Genomic DNA, 12,981 nt, shown 5'->3' on the forward strand with positions numbered 1-12,981 from the left:
GTTTCTGTTCAGCTTTGGAGACATTCGGTAACTGGTTTTAACTCTCATGGTGAAAAGATTATATGGCACAATAGAACTGTTATGAACTCTAAGCATAAGTGTAAAACCAGGAATTTTGGTTAAATACATTAATTACTCTGGAAGTGTTTCAAAGATGCCATCCTCTTTTTGGCAATACTGTGAGGAAAAGTAGTATCTTCAAATCTATGGTGTGAAGGTTGTTTTGACTAACTTTTGCATACTGGAGCATTAGTTCCTTAGTCCATGTAATGTACAACATCTGTACATCATACTTCCTTCATAAAATGAAAACATACATACATTTTTCCACAGGTCTTGTGTCCCAGGGTGGGACTCTCCATCTCTCAGAATCAGGGTCAGGCCTTCCCCTTGTGATTTTTTTGAGAATTCTGACTGAAAATTCTGAGTATTAAGAAAAAAAAAGAAAAAGAAACATGGAAAATCTTTGCTAGCGATAGACGCGGTTAAATCCCCTCCCGCTGAGGCGAGGTCAGAGCTTCCCTCACCTGCACGGCGACTCCGCGCTGCTCCTGCCAGCGCCCCGACATCTTCCGAGCACCCACGGTGCGAGAGGCAAATTTTAACGTGATAACTTGAACAGTGTAAACCTGAGGGGGTGGGCAGGGGTGTGTGTGCGTGTCCTTCCATTTCCCCAGGCCCCTCTGAGGACGCCCCTTCTCCGGCGCTCCAACCCGTGCAGCGGCCCCAGGCCTCCTCTGCGGGGCTCCCGGCCCTGAGGGGCGCCGCGGGCGGGAAGCCAGGGCCGAGGCGCGGAGGTGGGAGCGCCGCTGCTCGCCCCGTGGAGCACCGGTGGAGCTGGACGCGGCGCCGGCCTCTCTCCGCTGAGGGGAGCCCCAGCCCTGCTGGGGGAGGCGAGACGAGGTTCTGCTGGGGCCAGCACCTCTGTGGAGAGGGGAGGAGAGGAGAGGGGAGAGGCGCTGCCCGGCCCCCCCTCCAGGGCTTCCCCGCTCGCCGCAGCCCCGCTAAGTCTGACGGAGCGCCGCCGCCGCCCACCGCAGCGCAGCGGCCCGGCGCAGGAGTGAGGGCGGTCGGTCGCCCGACTCCCCGGGCGCCGCCGCTGAGGGGACAGTGGCCGCTTCGGCGCTCCCGGCGGCTTGGCTCGGCTCGGCTCTGCTCCGCTCGCCGGTTCAGGTAGGAGGGGGAGCCCGGCGCGGCCCGGCTCCGCCGGTAAGGGGGGGCGGCTGTGGGGAGACGGCGACCCCCGGGAGCTGCCCCGCGCTGGGGTGACCTTGAGGCGCGGGGGATGGCGGGGATCGCTGCCGGTGGCGGCGGTGGCAGCGGGAGCCCGCCCCGGAGGGGCGCGGTGGGGGTAGCGGGGTGCGGCTGAAGGATGTTTTGGGGCGGTGAATGGGGACGGCTCTGACGAGGGTTCGCTCTGCGGGATGGCAGCCGCGGAGTAAAACCACCTCACACACGGGGCTCGGTCGCTTTCGAGCCCGGCGGTTTCTTTAGTGACAGGAATCGAAGCAGGCGGCGGGCAGGGTGACCGCGTTCCCCGCCGTGCCCTGCCGGGGAAGCCCGAGCACTGAGCGCGGGGTGGCGGCAGCGCAGCCCCGGGCACGGCCGGCCCCGGGCGAGCTCCGCAGCTTCGCGCCCGGCGGGGGCTGAGCAACCCCGGGGGGGACTGGCTCCGGGGCGTCAAGTTTCGGAAGATGACGCTTTTCTTAGAAATATTTATTTGAGAGAGTTAGAAGGAGGTTTGTGCCCCTCGGCCCGCTCGTCCGCTGGGCTGTGCGTGATGATGAGCTGATGGAAGGAGAAGCTCTCGGGAACGCCGTCGCCGCCGTGTCACGGGCAGCGGAACTCGCCCAGCTCCTGCGCCTTCAACTGAGCTCGGGACGGCGAGGTTGGGGCTTTCTCTTTTTTTGTTTCTTACACTGGGAGATTTAAATATGTTTTACAAGCAGTAGTTTTCAAAGCCTCCCAGTACTCCAGTGAAATGTTAAGAGCACCTCCGAGCCCTAGAAAAACTGCGGCGGGAGGTAACTTTCCCCAGGTCACCCAGTAAACGGCCTGCCGAGAGCCCCTGGCTCCCGGGTCAGGTGTCTGCTCCAGTCCCCGTCGCCACCACCCTTGCACGGATGTTGTCAAGATACGCTATCCTGTCGTCACTGAACGTAATGGATTATTTTTCTAAAATTTTGACTTAGAGACTGTACTAGAAATGTGAAAGAAAGAATGCTGTCTTCCGTTATGTATCTTTAAAAGGCCTGTTGCATTGCAGGTGGAGGAAGCATCTCTTCTACTTAATTAAACAGGCAAAAAGTTTACTTCTTTCTGTGTATTTCTTGCTTATCAATTTTACTTGTGTTTTTTCCTTTTTGTTGTGCTGTTTTATCACATTACACCAACACAACCTGATCTAGTGCTAATACTTTCTTTACTTTCTTTTGATTTAAAGTGTATGTTGTAGTAGAGCGATACTTGAGAAGCATGGATACCAAGATAAGGTGCTGGGAAGATCACAAGCTGAAAGCAATGGTGTAGAGTAGGACTTCACTGCTGCCAAAATAAACTAAAATGTAAGTTTATAGACAGTGTGGAAGTTGACACTGTTGTAACTGAACTCCCAAAGAGTAGAAAGAAATCCTTTGAAGAATACTGGTATCTTGTTGGTGGATACTACAAACCCTTAGTTACGTAAGCAGTTCTTTGAAAGTGAGTGGGACCGCACTTCATTTCTGATCTCGTCCACTCTTCTAGGTGTGGCTCATTTTCATGTGGGGACTCAAACAGAATTCAGCATTTTCATGACTTTCGTGTGAAGAAGTGGTTGCTTGTGTATGTCTGTGTATCTTCCTAATAAACTAGTTCAGGATTCTTTTAGTGACTTTGTGATCTAATGTTGAGCACCGTTTTCAAAGGGACCATTGCGGCAGGTTCTTCCTAAAGCAAAAGAATGTGCATTAAAAGTTTAGTGACAATATTAACATTTTGACTTTAACTCTTAATGGAATGAATGTTTTGTTTAATCTTACAATGCAGGGTATTATGTTACCTTCAATTTGTATTTGATATAATTTGATATAATTGTCCTTTGCTCACGTGCTATAAATCCGGGACGACAACCTCCTGATTATCTGAGCTATTGAATGTGATACTGGTTGAAATGTCTTCCATGTCTCTCTATCCAAACCATATCTTTTAACCATTAGATTGTCTCTTTCCTGATTACGCTAAGTAAATTGTTATTGTTTTTGACAAGTTCCATGGGGAGATGAGGGGTAAACTTATATGGTGTCCTGTAATATTGTCACCTCAGTAGGATTAATTTTGGAGGAGTGCAATGGTGAGAGCAAACAGACCATTAGAAGAGCCATGGGGTTGGGTTTGGGTTTCCTCATATAGGCATTTGGTGTCATTTGAGATGCCTCAGGATACCCCTCCTGGCCTTTCATACCACTTCAGAGGGCTGTCAGTCTCTACTGTGTCCCATATCAGACACAATGGGGCACCTCAGGTAACATTAGCTACCTCTTTGTAGATAGCTGAGTCAAACCTTGTGCATCTCTCTGGTTCCTTATCCTTTGTTAGCTAAGAATAAACCACTGCAGGTCACTTACCACAGTAACTTTGGTGATGTGACTAGAAAGTAGGATATTTGTCTGAATATAGGTAGTCCTGTAGGCATTGGCTTAGAGCTTATCTTCACCAACAAAACCCAAGTATTCTGGTTATTAGTCTGAAACTTAGAAAGTTTGTAGAGAGTGAGGTTTAAAAGAAAATTCTGATGTTCAAAATACCTAAAACTTGCACTGTAGCTTCAGAATAGGAGCAGGATGGTGAATGCAGTTGGGGAAAAATATCTGTGTTGACCATGAGGAAAAGTAGAGTAATTAGATGAGAGTTAAGTGATTGTTCTAGTGGCAATCTGGTGGGAGATGATAGTGGAGGGGGTAATTCGGAACAGGAAGAATGTTTACATTTAAACAAAATTATGTGGCTGCTGAAGTCTTTTAAAATAAACATTTGAACGAAGTTCAAACTTCTGATGAAGCTTACCATTGGAATGTGTGTTTCAGATACTGAAGAATTCTGTTTAAAAACAAAGCTTTACACATAATGTGTACTGTGCAATAAATATTTGCAATTTCCAAAATTCAAAGTGGAACTTCAGTTGTCCTTTGAAAGAAAAAATATGTTAAAACTAAGTAAGTAAATGTAAGTATGAATGCAGACTATTTATTTTAAGAATAAAAGTGGCAAATGCAAAAAGATAAAACAGTTTTAATTATCTTAAAAGAAAAACTAAAATTTTTGAGAAAGAAAAAGTGAATGTGGACAAATAATATGTACGTGTAATAGGATAATGGATGTGACAATGATATGTATCATAGTGGCTGAGATACATGTTGGTCTCAGTATATGCATTGCTACAAAAGTATCAGTTACCTCAGAAAGGCTTATTTTTTGCCAAAGCCTACACTGAAAAAATCTTCATCTTCCACAAATGCAGTTATTTAGTAGTGAAATATTTCAGACTTCCATTTTATAGGTGTGACCAACATTTATTGCATCGAATATAGCATATCCTAAGTGATGTGTTAACTGGCATTTTCCTGGATCACTCCATACACACCAGCATGGACTTGTAGCTAAATGTCATTGTGTAAAAGGCCTTGTTTTCACATATTTTGAACCTTACATTCAGAGTTCTTGAATATTTTGTAACATATAAATAACATAGCTGATGTGCTGCAGGGATGCCCTCCACACACTGGAATGTAAACTGAAAAGCCTTTAAATGTTTCTTGGAGGCAGAAGTTGCTACATATTTAACATGTACAGTAGGAACTGTGTTTTGGAGGGCTCATTGCATACTTTTAAGTCTGCAGAAAAAGACATAATTTCTGAAGAGCCTGAGTTTCTTCGGTCTAAATGTTCAGGTCAGTGCCCTCATAGCCTCAATCGCAATTCTCTTGTGTTTCTTTGTTTATCTGCTTTCAGCTATTTCTTTCCTCTGATCTAAAGGCCTCACACTGCTAGCAGATTTTACAGTCTTCCCATTGCTCCTTTTTCCAGGGCCATATGTCCCAAGAACTCCTCAGCTTCTAGAAGTTACCATATTTGGAGTGCCAGATACTTGTGAAGGCAGCGTTGTGGTGCAATTTCTGAATATCTGTGAAACAGTAATGACACTGATATTGTGTACTAGGTAGTACAGTTGTCATAATACAAGAATCTTTGCACAATGAATTTATTCACTGGATAGTGGAACACCTTTAAAAAGTACTGGGTTTTTCAGAACCAAAACTGCTTTTTTCATTGATGTTCTTGTGGAGGAGGTACTTTGTCCTGCCTGCGTGTAGCGGTCAGGTTATGTATGCATTGTATGTATATATGGAAACTATCACCTGGATTTGCAAATTCATCAAGGAAAGATTGATTTTAATTGTTGAAGGGACAGGATTTGGAGCTGCAAGACTGAATCATATTCCCCTCTCACACCCACCAAGCTTCGCAGACCTTTGACCTTGGGTGTGCATTTCAAATTTTGAAAAACTTTGTGTTGTATGAAGCCCAGAATACTGAAGCTGTCTCTATTCAGCTTTTATATTTCCAAGATTAATAAGTCAATGATTCAATAGTGTTTGGGGAATTACCTTTAGTCTAGTTTATTTATTATTATCCCTAAAATAACTTATATTAAACTCCATGAAAACTGACTAATATAAAATCATCCAGCGGGGATGAAGAGTGTTGAAAAATATGACATGCCTCTCTTAAAATGCTTTAGGATTCAGGAGTTTTCTGATGAATAGGAGGGTTTTTTTTGGTTGTTAACAGTGAGGCTAACACCTGGCATATTCCTTTTGATATCTCATTATAAGCAGGAGACACTTTTCAAGCCTCTGGGTAGCTTTACTGTGCAAAAGTTGCAGAGTCACCTTGAATGTATTTGCTGACTGTATATATTCTATCCTGCTTAGTGAACATTGGTTCTTCATCAGTGGAAGGATTCACACTAATGGGAAATCTTCCATCGTGGAAGATGTGATTGTGTTCAGCAGAACATACAAAAGACACCTTTATATTAGACTATCCAGCATTTCAGTTTTTGTGATGCAGGTATTTGAAACCTTTTTGTAATATTGTTATTATTTAAACAGACTAATAAGGTTTAAGAGGAATTGAAATAATAGAAAACTTGTTTTCAGGGAATGTTCTCTGTAACTAAAATTGGAAAATTCCGATAGGTTGATGGGTTCCTAGAAAACATTCTAACAGGCATCTCGAAATGTTTTTAAGTAGGAGTATTAAATGAGGAGATTTATGATAATGAAGAGCAGAAAAATGTTCTTTGCTATTGTCAGATTTCTTAGGGATTCTGCCCATAACTTAGGGTCAATTCAGTTTATTAAAAAAACCCATGATGTTTGTTCTTTGTCATCTGAGGAAATTGATCTGTGCATTTTTGGGTGCTAGCCTACAGTCACAGTAAAAGCAAAATTGTAGTTCTGAGAATAAACTTACACCAAAAAACTAATTATAGGTATATATACAATTGCTTTGCTGCATTGAAGTTGTAGTCTTAAGTTCAGATGCAGTTTTAATGCATTGCTTTATTCTACAAAATCTGCATGTTCACCAGCATTTTGCTAATGTATGAAGTATTCTACTAGCTTTAAATCAGGTTTTGTGGACTAAAAATAGAAGACTGGCATGAGTTTTGGCCTATAATTAGTAGAAAGTAATTACATGAAGACAAAATGTCAAAATTTTGTCTGGAAAAGATCTATTCCATGTTATTGGGTGGTTCTTATTTAGAATAAGTACCAGGTGTCCAAAAGCCCTTACAAAAACTAGGGCCATTTTTGTTTAAACATGCATATGACATGAGAATCATTCTGGAAGAGGTAGAATGATTCTCCTTGAAAGGTTAAATACTCTGAAAAATTAATGTGTATAGTACTGTAGCCCTGCTGATTCTGTGTCAAGTGCTAAAAATTTGAGAGCAAGAGCAACAAGAAAATGCCATTATGGTCTGGGAGGGCTTGTGGCTTCCTCCAGAAGCTACAGTATTATATTGCTTTTTGTGTCACCCAACAGTGTTCCCTCCATATTTTTTCTTGGCACTGCTAACATTTATTGCTCCCTAGCTAAATAAGATGACAAGACAGAGCTGCATTTACTGTGAATTTTCTTGTGCTTTTTTTTTTTCTTCCTTGTTTTGACTTTGGTTTTGCAAGTTTCTGAAGAAAAGGGAAAAATGGAAGGGTTACTTTATGTGCGGCACTCCTGTTAGGCATCCTGGCATGACACATGCCTTTTTAAAAAATACCTTTGTACTATTTGTTACTTATAGTCTACAGTGGCTTCCAGAGCCCTTCCAGCAGAACTCAGCTTATCTGTGTTTTGTGTTTTTGCCTGATTTCTAGATTTGCACTTGCTCTGCTTGCGGTTTACTTTTCAACAAGTTCTTCAATATATGAAGTTTTATTTTGAATTTTGATCTTGTCCGCTTGTGGATTGAAGGTGATATGAACCCTACTTGCTTTCTTCACAAACTTTTTTCTCTACTAAAATTTATTAATGTATACAGCCAGCTGTGAGATGTTTTTGCAGTGTGCTACGTCAAATTGCATTCCATTGACAGTGAATTTTAGTAATCAGTTTTAATTTGTGTGAATGTTTGTTTTTGGGGTTTTATTTTTAGAAACTTTGCACCCATTAAGCTGCAATTTCATATCAGTCCTTTGCTAAGCTGTGATTTCGTATCAGTCCTCACTGTCCTATGAAAATACCATGTTGGACAGTTACTGAAAACCTTACCATAGCCCGTATAAATTGCCTATTACTGTGTCTTCCCTCTTTAGTAGGCCAGTTACAATATCAAAGAGGAAATTTCATTGGTTTGATGTTTTGATTGTTTTCAGGCTCTTAATCCTTCAGGTGTTTAGTTGATGATTTAACTTGTTTCAGCATCTTCCTGGGTATAAAAGGGAGGTGGATTGGTTTGCAGTTTCTTGAGCCAGACTCACACTTCCTTTTGAAGTTGCATACTATTTTTGTCTCTCCACAGTCATTTGGGAGCTTTACTGTTCCTTTGTGCATGACTGAACGTAATAGCTAATGTTTGGGGATGGCTTTAGGTAATACCTTAAGTACTCTGCAGTGAACTTCGTAATTCTCTATCAAATTGAGTATGTCTGGCTTCTTTCGATATTTTTTAGCCTATTCTTTTTTCTTCAGGCCTGTAGTCCTGTCTTCTTGGCAAAAACCACTTTAGAAAATTTTTTGCTTTTCATTATCCTTTAGATGGAGACATTAAAAGAATATGAAGGAGGTACTGAATACTTCAGCTTTCTCTTAACCATCTGTTATTTTCTCTCCTTTCCCATTAAATCCTAGAACCTCTGCTTATCTTTGCCTCCCACTTACTTCTGCTGTATTTATAGATCCTTTTCCTATTACCTTTTTATGTCCCTCATCAGTTGTTGACCCTTTTGTGTGTTGGCTCATCTGGATCATACCCGAGATATTTGTTCCATTCTTTTCTACTTGGTCTTTGTTAAATGCTCTTGTTTCACCTTTTGTACATTCTCTTCTGATAGTCAAAGCCTTTAAAGACTCTGTATGTAACAGAATCAGTCTCTTACAATGTTTCCTATATTCCCTCTGCACTGAGATAATCTGTTGTGCTATTTTATACAGGCTTTGTTGATAACTATCAGTTTTCCTGAACTCCTTGATCATCTCTTCAAGATATGTTACAAATAATTTGGCTGAGTTTGCTAAAGTTGCTGCCCTGAATTCCACTTCTTTTTTTGTGCTTCTTTCACATGTTCCTTTCAATACGCTAGTGAATTCTCTTGACTTGTGATAATGCTTACTTGGAATGTATTTCTGCCCTTAAAATTTAAGCCAATGCTTTCCTGTTAATCTGAATAAAATAAAACTGCAGTGTTAGTAATGTCTTCCATGTTCGTACCTTTATCTTTTTAGTACAGCTCCACCTTGATAATGTAACATGTTTCCCCCTCAAGGGAGCAGTGTGAAAAAGATTTAAAAAATGGATGTATGCGATGGCCAGGGCATGGGATAGGGGAAGTAAGACTCTGTGTTTTTACTTGCTTTGTTAGGGGATGTTTTCTACCTTCATAAAATTTGCTTGCCTTTGCTGGGCTGCTGTATCAGATTAATAATTAAACTGCTACAGTATGCACCTAACCTGCCTGTTTCAATGGTTATTTCATTACTGCTTGTAAAGCTACTGAGAATTTTGGATAGAAAATACTGTAAGTGCAAAGCACTGTTCGTATCTGCAAGGTATTTCTAATGTTATCCAAAAAGAACATTAAAGCCACTTACATAGGAGTGAAGTGTGGTAGGTTCTACGTGTACACAAACATCCAAGCCTCTTCTCAATGTGGAAACATGAAGTTTTTTGGTGGTGTTCTTGCAGGCACTGTTCTGAGATCTGGTGCATTTCAAGCAGAGGAACCTGCGTAGAACAGAATACCCTTTCAGTTAAAATGTCAACCTGCTCCAGGGAGGGAATATTACATTTCTAAACTTAGCACTAAGTGTTGCGTTCTTGTCAAGAGACCATTTACAAGTAACATTTATGGCCTGATTGTCAAATAAGTTATAGATAATGCAGTAGAAATATTTAATGTATTAAGGGTAGGATTTTTTAAAAGGGGAGGAATTGTAGCCAAATGGAATTTTAAGTCCTGCTGGCTTGTCAATGGAATATGTGTATCTCTAAGTTGGATGTTTTTGAAAATTGCACTCTAAATTGGTGACTAATAGAGATCTTCCCCTGATAATGGTATAAAAGTCTTACAAGTTACCATTAATAATTCACCTAACGATTATTGGAGTCTGATTCAGTACCTCTTGAAAATGAGGAAAAGTTTCTCTTATTGATTTTAGTGGCTTTGGGTTATGTTGTTAGGGCGCTCTAATGAAATAATGTGCTTATGAGGGATAATTTTGCCCCTTCCAATGCATCTAGGTAGCCAGAGTTGAAAGTCATAACTTACAGGAGAAACAGATGATGGAGTCTTCTTTGAAGCTGTTTATGTAAAAGAATTTACAAGGATGTCAAGATCCTGTTCCCCTGAGCACAGGAAGAAACAAACGAAGTGAGTTTCTCTCTGCCAGCTTCCCATAGGAGAAGCTCAGTGATGGATTTCCTTGGGAAGGGAAGTGGGAGGTGGGCTATGCAGTAGCTATTACTGCTGTGCAGCATGGGCTCTGCTTCAAACGAAACAGCAGCAGTGCCCTGCCTTCCCTCCCAGCCTCCCTCCATCAGCGCACAGGCGCATCCAGTGCCGCAGCCTTTGCTGTTACGCACCACTGAGGAGCTGCCTGTTTTCATCATTCCTTCTCTGTCTTTGTCTTTTACTGTCTGTCTCTCTTCTTTCATTTTACCTCTCTCTTTTCATTCTCAAAAAGTGTCTAGATGAATCCATTCCCCTTAAACCATTAGAATTCCTAAAGAGTCTTATGTTTGATATTGCTTTGGATGGAAATGTGGCTTTTACAGCTGTTTTAAATGAGGGATGTCAATTAAACCTACCAGTTTTATCCAAGCAGATTTTCAAGCATCTCAGCAGCACAGCACTGTCTTTGGATAATCCATGTGTAAATATAAAAAAATCAAAGCTCTGTGTATATATTTGTGGAGGACACAAAATCTATAAAAGAATAGCAGTGGATCACTGGTATTGTTAATAAAGCAGACATAATATTTAGATATTTTTAGGGAGGTGTGGAATTTTTATTATCATATCAATATGTGTGAAGAGACTCATTAATCAAAGATTTGTGAAAATATATTCATTAACACTGAAATATGAGCTGACAGGTCCAGATCCCTCTGCAATGGAGAGAGATATTTTTCTAAATTAAAATACAGAGATACTGGTGTTGAGCTGGAAGTCATCTGGAAGTATTTTTGTCTTCTCACAACACCACTCATTGCCTTTTAGCAGGCTGCCTTTCTGCAGCAGCAATGAGTATATGACAGTGATGTCTTTTCAAGTTCAATAAAATTCTGCTTCAGACATGACCCTGCCTGAATTTCTCTGTGTGTTTAACAGAGTATTGCACACTGAAAAACGCTTGGAGAGGTTGAAATCGACACTTGTGGGGTACATACATCAGTATTTAGTTCCTATGTGAATGCTTTCTTCAGTGCAGGGGGGAAAAGGCTTTTTCAACATGTTATTATATATGGCTTCTGGTTTCATAACTTTCCTATGATTCAGCCTATTTTTTTGCATATTTCTGTGTAAATACGGCAAAAAGAAAGAGAGATTGGTGGAGCTTGTAATATCCATTCTGATTTTAAATGTATGACTTCTGGAAGAAAACTGTAGGGCTTAGTGCTTTGCTGTGTGAGGGGAAGGTATACAGAGGAAAAGCCATAGAATGACTGTGTCGAACAATAAAACCGGAACAAAAAGCTTTCTATAAATAGCAGCATGGTCCCAGTTCAGTGAAGTACTTAAGCATATGCCTAAATCCCTCCTTGTTCAACAAAGCACTTACATGTGCATTTGAGTTCTGCTGAAATAAAGCATTAAACATTAGGCTTAAGTGCTTTGTTGAATTAGGGGCTGTGTCTGTGCAGACAGACCTGGAGACAAGGATGGTTTTCTTCATGGGAAAATGGTATGCTGTAAACCTTTGTGCCATAATATTTTCTGTGAAATTTCAGACATCATGAACTGACCAATTAACTTGGAGAACTATCGGACATTAAAGTATTAGAGAGTAATTGTGTTCTGGTATGCCAAAAATTGCTTTCTTCTGTTACTCGTTAATTGGTCAGACTTAATGATAACTGCTGCCTTCGTAACAGTAGGACCTGTATTATCTACTAAAGTGAATTTCTAATTTCTTAGTGAAACTGATACAATGAGGATTTTCCTCATGACATCAGTGAAGCAGTCTGTACTCAGGAATTCAAAGCATGGGCTTCTCATTCCATGTAGCCCAGTTAGCACTCTGTCAAGGAGTTTTCAAGTATGTGTAAAGACCATTTTGGTTCTCAATTTTTGAGTTGCTTATATGAGACCTCTTACAAAGGCTTATTTTCTTAGAAGATATTTAGCACCTATTTTCCTAAAATGAAATCTAGTTAACCATTTCAATTTTTCAAAGTATTAGTCACTTTTGAAACTATTCTACAGGGATCCTCACTATTGGCAGCTATTTTTAGTCATCTTGTCTCAAAAGGCTCCACATAATGTCACCAGTGGCTGTGATGGCTGTCTGGATCCATCAGAAGATGGTACTTGAAAAGTGTGTCTTGATCAGGCTAAAATAATGAAAATATGATGCATCCTACTTTTTTTGTAATATGGACATATACAGCTAATCAGAATTTTTTTTTTTCAGTTGTAGGAGTATAGAGTTTATAAAACTTAGAGTCCCACCAGGATGGAAACTTCAATGTATCACTTGTCAGGGCTTCTGAGGTACAGACTTGACTTTTGAGAAACCTGCCCTAAGTCCCTGGTCTATGTGACAGCATAGCTTTCACATCTCAGGTGACTCAAAATTAAACAGACCCAGGATTCCCCAAATGCATTTCGGTATATTAGTTATGAAAGTCACTGTCACAGCTTGGATACTGATTTTTTTTCTTTCCAATGGAAATCGTAACTGAAGTAGGTGAGTAGCGAGTAGTTGGACTTTTGATAAAGTGATGTTTTGACCAAAAAATGTTCTGATGTTTTAATGAAACAGAATTACCATGGTGATTTGGAGGACATACATGTGGCAAGTGGATCTAGAAGAACACTTTGAAAATAATCTTTGGAGTACTGGGACTCTTAACAAGAAGTCTGTGCAGCTCAAGTCATACCTAGTGCTAATTGCCTCTCAAACACAGTGCTAGAGCACACTGCATTTGCTTTTACTTCACTGTTTTTCTGGTGAGTAAATCTGTATACCTATTTTGTGTGTGTGCAACAAGTCCCT

At 40.9% G+C, this 12,981-nt stretch overlaps 1 protein-coding gene across 9 annotated transcripts in view; it reads left to right on the top strand.

Moving 5' to 3' along the window:
• The first annotated feature begins 781 nt into the window (after positions 1 to 781).
• Positions 782 to 12,981, top strand: part of ATP2B2 (ATPase plasma membrane Ca2+ transporting 2) — a 451,559-nt gene continuing 439,359 nt past the window's right edge. For 7 of the 9 annotated variants that reach the window (XM_075096581.1, XM_075096582.1, XM_075096586.1 and 4 more), the window contains exon 1: positions 821 to 1,173. The gene's annotated coding sequence lies outside the window, so the exon portion shown is untranslated. Of the gene's footprint in view, positions 1,174 to 12,981 lie in introns of all 9 variants that reach the window. The other 2 variants (XM_075096585.1, XM_075096583.1) reach the window with 2 other exon arrangements.

This window comes from Phalacrocorax aristotelis, chromosome 6, assembly GCF_949628215.1.
Source record: "Phalacrocorax aristotelis chromosome 6, bGulAri2.1, whole genome shotgun sequence".
Lineage (NCBI taxonomy): Eukaryota > Metazoa > Chordata > Aves > Suliformes > Phalacrocoracidae > Phalacrocorax > Phalacrocorax aristotelis.